This window comes from Cornus florida, unplaced genomic scaffold (genome assembly GCF_030987335.1).
Source record: "Cornus florida cultivar Cherokee Brave unplaced genomic scaffold, ASM3098733v1 CherokeeBrave_3.0.0_Hap2_Chr08, whole genome shotgun sequence".
NCBI classification, from domain to species: Eukaryota; Viridiplantae; Streptophyta; class Magnoliopsida; order Cornales; family Cornaceae; genus Cornus; species Cornus florida.
In genome coordinates this window covers 37,252,524-37,262,863 of record NW_026775578.1, presented here as the reverse complement: position 1 = coordinate 37,262,863, position 10,340 = coordinate 37,252,524, and positions in this window count along the sequence as shown.

Below are 10,340 nucleotides of genomic sequence, written 5' to 3'. Positions count from 1 at the left end.
TTCATTGTATTCCTTTACGGTTCGTTTAGAAAGTACTGATGTCAAGTTTATTCTGTAATTGTAGAATGTTTGGCACTAGGAAAAGGATGTGGTCCGCAATGAAAGTAAAGAAGGACCCACAGAAGAAGAAGGTTACTCCGACGATTCCCCTACGAAGGCCGACCAAGAAGGCAGAATTGGAGACTAAGGAAATGATTCCAATATGTGTTGCTTCGGAGTACAAGTTAAGAAAGGTTTCTGGTATGCGAGATTGGCCACCATACTGTGGACCTAACATAACTTCGGTGGTACTCGAAGCTGAGCCAAACAGAGAGGAAAACCCCGAAGAAGATCAGGATGGAGGAGATACCGGAGAATCCAAGATAGAGGGCACCGAAGTTCAAGGATGACTGTTCTTTTAAGAGTAATTTTGATTACTAGTAGTTGTGGAGGTGTTAGAAAAGGTGTAGTATGGATTTAGATACGTACACTAGTACTATATTAAAGAATATTTTACGATTATTCGTTTGACAGTTTATGGTTTGGAAAAAGTTCTTAATAAAATGAAATAGCGGTTTTGGCTATCTTCATTGTGTTTTATGATAGCATTTTTGTGATATATACATGTATGATTTTATTAAGCTATATTGGGATGTGCATGTTGCGATAATAGATAATTATCATAGTGGAATGATTGGGTATTTTTGGAACAGGCAAACAAATATTTGTTTGTGGTACATTGTGTTGAGACAGGACGATTACCAAGGAGTTTATAAACGAACTTGTGTAAATTGATATGGTAGGTTTGTATTCGAAGGAGAAATTCCCAGGATAGCACGATAATCTAAAAGGGAATAGTTGCGGAGCATTTTGTTTTACCTTATGTGTTTTGGTTGCTTTACGGAGTATTCGGAAACATAGAGATATAGTTTAGGGATGACGACGCAAGTATGCAATAGACCTCAGGGTATTTCTACACCGTTAGGCGATACAACCATTCTACATGAAAGTGATGGGCCTATGACACTAGATATTGATAGACTCAGATTTCTAGCCAATCTTTTGGTCCTAGACATGCACACTTATGATGTGATACTTGGGATGGATTGGTTATCTCACTACCATGCCCAAGTTGATTGTTATGATAGGTCTGTTGTTTTCACCATACCTGGTCAGGATATGTACGTTGTTACTATGCCACGTTCTAACAAGGTCACTAGCACTTATTTGTTCCATATAGAAGAGGAAATGGATGAGGGGATTACTGTATTTTTGGATAGCATACCAATTGTACAGGAATTTTAGGATGTATTTCAGGAGATTCCAGGGTTGCCACCTAATCGAAAGATCAATTTTGTGATAGACTTAGCTCCAGGCACTACGCCTATTGCTAGGGCACCGTATAGGATGGCACCAGTGGAGATGCTAGAGCTGAGGGATCAGATTCAGCAGCTACTCAGCCAGGGTTTTATTCGTAGGAGTACTTTACCCTGGGGAGCACCGGTTTTGTTTGTGGGAGTACTTTACCCTGGGGAGCACCGGTTTTGTTTGTGAAGAATAAGGATGGTTCACTTCGCCTGTGTATAGATTACAGGGAGTTGAACAAGGTTACTATTCGTAACAAGTACCCTTTGCCCAGGATTGATAATCTTTTTTGATTAATTTAAGGGAGCTACGTAATTCTCTAAGATTGATCTGTGTTCTAGATATCATCAACTTCGGGTTAGGGAGCAGGATGTTCCGAGGAAAGCGTTTCTTAGTAGATATGGATCTTATGAGTTTCGTGTGATGCAGTTCGGGTTGACTAATGCACTAGCGGTCTTCATGGATTTAATGAATAGAGTCTTCAGGGCTTATTTGGATCAGTTTGTCATTGTTTTTATTGATGTTATCTTGATCTATTCTAGGTCTGAGGACGATCATGCTAGACATCTTTGGATTGTGTTGTAGACGCTTCGTGAGCACCAGTTATATGCTAAGTTCGAGAAGTGTGAATTTTGGCAACGGGAAGTGAAGTTTCTTGGTCATGTGGTGTCAGAAAAGGGAATAGCGGTAGATCCGGCCAAAGTTTCAACAGTGGTTGAGTGGGGACAGCCTACTTTACCTATCGAGATTCAAAGTTTCCTCAGATTAGTAGGATATTATCGTAGGTTCATTCAGGGATTCTTGAAGATAGCAGGACCACTCACTCATTTGACTAAAAAGGGTGTACGGTTCGTATGGGATGAACTTTGTCAGAAAGCTTTTGATGAGTGACCGATTTCGTATGGATCTCATAAGCTTAAGCCTTACGAGCTTAATTATCCAACACATGATTTGGAGTTGGCAGTTGTGGTCTTTGCCTTACGTATTTGGAGGTATTATCTGTTGGGTGAGTCTTTCAGATTATTTAGTGATCACAAGAGCCTGCAGTACTTGTTTACTCAGCGAGAACTGAATATGAGACAGCGCAGATGGTTAGAGTTTGTGAAAGACTATCATTTTTCTATACAGTACCATCCAGGGAAAGCGAATGTGGTGGTAGAGGCACTCAATCGCAGACCTGTTGGTAGTTTTTCTGCTTTATTCACCACTGAGTGGAATGCTTTGAAGACGGTGGATGAGTTATTGTATGCTTTCATGGCTTGCATGGTAGTTACACCTTCTATCATTCACAAGGTTTTGAAGGCACAACTCACGGATCAGCAGTACATTGACAGAGTTGCAGAGATAGCTTCCGGTGAGGTCCTATTTTACTATATTGGGACTGATGGAGGTTTGAGGTACAAGGGCCGTTTGGTGGTACCTTCTGTAAATGATTTGAGGAAGGGTGTGATGACTGAGACTCACCACTTTGAGTTTTCTGTTCATCCAAGAGGAGACAAGATGTATCAGGATATGAAGCGACAGTTTTCGTGGGCAGGTATGAAAAAGGACATTGCTATGTTTGTCTCTCAATGTAGTACTTGTCAAATGGTCAAGATTGATCATCAGCGGCCGCTAAGAGCTCTACAGCTACTACCTATACCGGAGTAGAAATGGGAGAGCATTTCTATGGATTTTGTGAAAGGAATGCCAAATTCCTTCAAAGATCACAATTCCATTTGGGTCATCGTGGACAGATTGACTAATCAGCTCATTTCTTGCCTATTCGCACTGACTTCACTTCAGAGCAGTTGGCGAGACTTTACATTATAGAGATTGTAAAGCTACATGGAATTCCGTTGTCTATTATATTGGACAGGGATTCGAGCTTTGTGTCAGGATTCTGGAAGAGTTTTCAGCAGGCTTTGGGTACAGAGCTATATTTTAGCACTGCTTATCATCCTCAGACTGATGGACAGACTGAGAGGGTTAATCAGATCATAGAGGATATGCTTCGGTCGTGTGTTCTTGATTTCAAAGGCCACTGGGAGGATTATTTACCGCTTGTGGAGTTTCCATATAACAATAGTTTCCAGCAGACTATTGGGATGGCACCATTTGAGCCATTGTACGGCCGACCGTGTCGATCGCCTGTTTGTTGGATGAAGGTTGGCGAGGCGAGAGCAGATTCTTGGGTCCTGAGTTCATCAAGGATACTTCTGAGAGGATTACTCTTATTAGGGATTGCATGCGCACTGCCCAGAGTAGGCAGAAGAGTTATGCGGATCATCGCACACATGCTTTGGAGTTTCAGGTTGGGGATCAGGTTCTACTCAAAATGTCTCCTATGAAGGGTGTAATGCGCTTTGGGAAGAAAGGGAAGTTTTCTCTGCGATTTATCAGTCCATTCATGATTACGGATCGAGTTAGAGCTGTAGCTTATCGATTGGCAATTCTGGATAATTTGGATCAAGTACACAATGTGTTCCATGTTTCCATGTTGCGGAAATTTTTACGAGATGAGGATCAATATCAGCATATCGATATTGGGGAGATTGAGTTGCAACCGGATGCAACTTATTTGGAGCCACCGTGTTGTTTTGTCGACTGACGGGATCAAATCCTTCGTAATAAGGTTATCCCTTTGGTGCGTGTTCAGTGGAGTCATCACAATGAAGCTGAGTCTACTTGGGAACGGGAGGATGTCATTCGCTCGTAGTTTCCTGAAATATTGGAAGAAGGTAAGAGCGAATTCTGAGGACGGAATTCCTTTTGTTAGGGGGGAAGAATGTAATACCCCTAATTTTAAAAGGATAGTCCTGGTATTTTAATTAAGTATTTTGTTGCATTTTTTTAATTATGTAATTGTTTTTGTTGCTTGGTTATTTGAATTATTTTGATTATTTTGATTTAATTTCATTATTTGATTTAATTGAATTATTTGATTTAATTGGAAAATTGTTTTTATTTATTATGTGTCCTTAATTGATTTATTATAATAGTTTAATTATGTAATTAAGTTAAATGATTATTTTAAATACGTTAATTATTTAGGGTTTTCTTTGAGATGTCATGTATGTGTATCTGACATATATTATAACTTAGGTTGTTCTATGGGCCAACTAGGATTTAGTTAGGGTTTTGTCTCTAGTTATACATGGGTTAGGGTTTTGTTTAACCTTTATATACCGAACAGTACATCTGCTAGGGTTAAAAACAAAACCATATTTACGTACCAAAGCTACAGAGATAAACAAAGAGAGGTTTTGAGAAAACAGAGCGCGTTTGGTGAGGGTTTCGGCTGCGGCTTAAAGGTCGGACCTAGGAGAAGGGAAAAGCCGGAGTAGTAGGAGGCTTGACGGTGTTCAGTATTGCCGAAAACTTAGAGACGACGCCGAGATTTCATTACTGAAATCACAGGCAAGTTCTTTTCTTCCTCTCTCCCGTTGGCTTGTGTTCTGTGCACCTAGATAGTCTCCAGGGTTTAATTGATCATTAACTGAAACTTACATGTTTATTATATGGTATATTGATGATCTGTATGTGTTGAATCAATTCTGTTACAGTTCTTGCATGTCTGAGTTTCAATTTTGTTCTTTAAGCATGTTAAATTAGTATGGTTATAATCACTATAATTGCTTTCAACTATTGTAAACAAACCATTGGGATGCTACTGGGATTATATAAGACTCTTAGGTTCAGTATTAAAGAGGAACAGAGGGGTTAGAATGGCCGGAGATGGAGCAGATAGGCTGAAACGGAGTGAAACTAGACTAGAGGCTCTCAGAGGGGGAAAGAGCCGGCTCCATGGAAGTGGGAGCCGGCTCCCACACCCTTAGAGCCGGCTCCGTGCACAAAAGAGCCTGCTCCCAAGCTTATGGAGCAGGTTCTCTCATGTTTACACTTTCTGGAATTGTTTTGACGCACTGTTTGACACTGTTTGAGGGTTTGAACTATTCTAATTAATTCTGGTACTTCACAGAGGGATTAAATAGTTAATTTTGGGTATTATTAAGACCTCTAAGTGATTAATCTTTACCTCTAAGTTAATGGGACGAATAGTATAAAATTAAACTACTTTTTATGCTGTTAACGAATGGAAGGAAATTAATTGTTTGGCTTAATTTTAGCAATATAATGGGATATAGTATGATTATAAAACTTATTCTAAATGCATGATAGAGTCATTTATTTATTAGTTTTGATCTGCGCATGCTCTGGATGCTAATTGTTGAAATATTAGACACTCTTCTGTAATTATTTGGTTAACGATTTTGGACTGTAAATTGCTAAACTATTATTTATGTGTTGTAATTTACATGGATATTGAGGATTATATGCACCGGTATGGGACGGTGGTATACTAAGGATAATTTAGCTCAAAACGCTAAGACCTAACCTATCGGAGTGAAGGAATGGATTGTAAAATATTGAATCCTAATTGTGTTTAAGTCAGATCAATTGACTAAGTTGAATGACTTCCTAGATTAGTTGGTTGTAGTTAAGTCATATCAACTGAATAAGTTGAGTGACTAACTGGATTGTATATTGTATGTCAGCTCAATGAATAATTGAATGACATACTCTGGTTTTGGACGGACTTTAGATATACGGTTATGGTACTACGAGATGAGCTTGAGTCTCAGGTTCAATTGTTAGGGTGCGTATATGCAGTGAATGCGTAGTTGGCTATGATAGGTTGAGGTGTACCCTGTTAGGTCTAGGTACTCAAGCCCAACTTTGGGTGCGTTTTCGCATGTTGCCTTCTATTCAGGTTGAGACCCCTATTGTAGTCCAATAAATGTCCCTTAGTGTGGATATTTATATGTATGGACTAGATAGATATTGTGAGGTATCTAGGGTGTATCTGTGTATTGGGTCACTGTATGGATTGCAGTTAGATTAGAACTTGTTTGTGGATCTGACCCACTCTTTTATTCTTTTCATGTATAGGACGGTTCCAGCCTTAGAGCTTGATCGTGCTTACCGGGGACAGTCTCTCATTCATCTACTTACGTAGGAATTCTCTCTGTGTTCTAGTTTGGTTTATATTTTCAGTTTTTCAGTTCAGTTAGGATTTTTGTTTAGGGGTCCACTAGATGGAATCCCAAGTTGTACTCTTGGAGGTTTTGGAGAAGTGGATTATTATTATTTTATTATTTCTTTTGGTTTCGTTATTTAAATTCTTATATCGTTTTATATTCTGTGTTCGTTTTAAAATATTAATTGTTTGATATTCCCTCGGGTTTGGGCCTGGGCCTGATCAACCAGGGTCTCAGATTCGAGGGGTATCACACTATTGCCGAGGAACTCAATGCTTCGAACCCCTAAGAGTCCAAAGTCACCAAAATATTCCTCTAAGGCATATCCCATTGCCGAGGAACTTCAAGCTTCGAATATCAATAATCCGAAGATATTAAACAATTCCTCTAAGGCATATATCATCGCCGAGGAACTTCTTACCTCGGATCTCAAGAGTCTGAAGGCATTACATAATTTCCTCTAAGGCACATAGCCGGGGAACTATATGCTTCGGGCCCTAAGAGTCCGAAGGTATCAATAAATTCCTCTAAGGCACATAGCCGAGGAACTACATGCTTTAGACCCCAAGAGTCCGAAGGTATCAATAAATTCATCTAAAACACATAGCCAAGGAACTATATGCTTCGAACCCCAAGAGTCCGAAGGTATCAAGGCGCATAACCGAAGAGTTACACCCTCCAAATTCTGAAAGTTTGAAGGAACCAGTTAGTTCCTCTAAGGCATATACTATAGCCGAAGAACTCAGTGCTTCGAACCCAAGAGTCCGAAGGCATCAATATATTTCTTTAAAGCACTTATTATAGCCGAGGACAATACTAAACTGAGTCTAGTCCTAGATGGGGGCAAGTACTCTTTATAGGTATCTTCCTCTCAGGCCCATGAAGTTTGTCTAACTTGGCTAAATCCCTAAGACAAGTTGTCCCACATCGAAAAAATATAAGAACAAGAAAGCGTTGATATACTCGGATCCTAAAGCTAATACATAACAAGAGGGGTTCCCTTGATAGGTAAATCACCGAGTGATACAACAATCTCTAGTTAGTAACCTAGTTATTACGGGAACTCTCTTCTTGTTACTTATCATTTTTTATGTCCTCGGACCATAACAAGTCCGAAGGCCACCAAAGAGAACGAATTTTTTCTCAAAGGTATGAAAAAATACTCCCAAAAAAATACAACTTTGAAATACTCAAAGACATAAAGTTCTCCAAAATAGATATATCAAGTAATAAAGCTAAAACAACCATAGTTCAAAAACAAAAGTACATTAGTTCAGACAAATATTACATAAATTCACTTCCTTTTAGGATCAAAAAGAGCAGAATCAAAGGCATCTACTACATTCAGGCTTAAAGATTTAGCCAGAGCAGTAGAAGAACTCGACAATGGAGGATCTCCCTGATGGCTTTTCACCATTTCAGCAAACAAAATCTCAACTTCCTGAGCTGCTGGACCTTCGGCATAGGGAAAAGCTACCTCTATGTCTTTGTCAAATGCTTCTGGGTCCTTTAGCCTATCACCTGAGCCCTGTGCAAAGCCAAATCTGAATGCCTTGGCACTCGATAAGTGCACCAGAGAAGAGTAACAATCCTGCATCTGCTTCCCAGCAGTTGTGCAAGTATTGACCGAGTCCCTCCAGCGTTGATTCTCGGCCTCCAATTCTTTTATCCTGACCTCAATGGCTGCAAGCTTATTTTTATATACATTTCTGACGTCATAAGACGTCTTGACATCCAGAAGTGCATTACAAAGTTTCTTTTCTGCAGTAGAAAGATCCTTCTCTAGTTTCTAGATAGAGAAGGATTAAGCCTCAGCAGTAGTACACAAAACAATTGTGTGGCACATACTCTGCAAATCAAACAGAAGGCTAATAAAATATGATGACAAGACAAAAAGGAAGAAGTAGTGAAGCAAAGTGACAAAACAAACCTTCACGGCACAAACAGGAATAGATGGGAAAAGCTGCTCATGACCCATATTTCCTATTAGCTCATCAACCTTTGGGAGCCACATTTCCTGAGCAACACCTAATGCAGATGAGGGATCTGTCACCACAAAATCACCTGAGTGTAGAACTGACTTATCAGCCTTAGAAAAGATTGGCCTCTAGGCTTCTCCATTGTCAGCCAAGATGAAAGCCCTGACTTTTTCTTCAACTTCAACTTCACCCTTCTTCTTTTTTCCTTTGTCCAGGTCAATGACCTTGGATTTGCTAACTGAAGAAGAGTTTTTCTTGGCCTTTTTCTTCAAAGGAGAATCCTCAGCCTCCTTTTTATGCTCCGTAGAGCGAATAACATTCAGGGGTTCCTCGTTAGCTTTTTGCTGGAGAGCTTCGGCTCTCTTTTCTCCTCGTTGGTCAAAGGGAAGACATCAAATGAGGGAAATGATAGATCTATGAGGTCAAACTCTAAAGCACCGAAGACAATTTCTTTGAGATTGGCCGAAGAAAGAAGATCCTTTGCAGATGGAGGATTTCACCACACCTTCTTCCTCAAAAAGGAAAGTCTATTCTTAACCACCAAGGAGGGGAGTGATGCTGAAAAAACCCCAAGAAACTCATAAATACGGCAAAAAAAGTAATACCTAGCATGGAAAACAACTGGAACACTCCGGGTGAAAAGAAGAAAGCCCTTCTATACCTAAGATCCCAAATTTTTGAGGAATAGGGAGCGTTACAGACTGAGGCGCAAGCCAATTCCCTCAAACAATGATCATCCTCTTTTTCCATTTCTTTTCAAAATTTGGAAGGTGGGTACAGAGTCTCTGTTGAAGAGACGAAGTAAAGAAATAGTAACCCAGCTCTGTTTGATGCCTAGAGATAGTGTAACTAGACAACAAATCAACGAGGTTTAGGTCGATTCCCTCTAATCTATGGTGAATAAGAAGAACCGAAACTATTCTAAAGAAGTTAGGGTTTACTTAAAGAGGAGCAATCCCTAATTTATTAAACACTAAATAGTAAAAGGGATGAAGGGGAAAACGAAGAGCATGAAGATGCCCGACGAACAAGAGTAGTTCATTCTCTCCGACACCCTCACCGGAACTAAAGTCAGCATCGGAAGGATACCTAGAGATCTCCACATCTTCAAGAATCTCAAATTCTTCCATTACGGAATCAACGGAGAATTTAATGCGATGGGCAGATAAGATCATATCTTTCTCTTCTTAAGTAAAAATCTCATCGGATCTAGAAATGGATTCCTTAGCTTGATGCAAAGAGTTATCCCCCTCAAACTCGAATCACCCAGAGTATCTAAAGGGATGGAAGTTTTAGCAGGAGCAGTTCTAAGAAGAACGGGAGATGCTGAGGGAGTAGCCTCAGAATCTATATTTTGTGCTTGATTGTGAGTAGGTGAAGTGTTCATATTGCGAAATCAACGAAAGGGAAGTAAGAAACTAACCTGATAAGAAGACGAAACTGCTAAGCACAGTGCAGACAGAATTGAGCTTTGAAGAGGTTTACTCGTCATAATACTAATGGCCAATATGAAGCTGCCTCTTACACTTCTAGCAATCGTGCAAATTCAATTCCCTTCTAATTAGGAGCCATGATTAAATTTAGGAGGGAATTGGGGGCAAAGTGTGGAAGGAAAAATCTCCCATCCAATAAGAACCAGCCACGTCATTAAAGTAAGTCAGAATTCCAATTGATCTCAAAAAGTCCATCAAAGCCCAATCTTGGTCAAGCCCAAATAAAGTTGCCACTGACCCAAGGTTATTAACATTAACCTCTTAACCTGCTATAAATTCGTCTAGCCCATTCACATCCTAATCCAAGTCCAGTTCAAATTAATCAAAGTCCTGTTTACTTAAGGATTTTCATATAAGGAAGTTTTGCATGGGAAAAGTCTTGCGTGGAAGGAATTACAGAAGGAAAGAACTTTGTAGGTAAATAATTATATATGGAATGAATTAGAGGACAAGTAAGGTGAATCCTACCATAATTCTACCATCTTTTTGTATATAAATAGAAG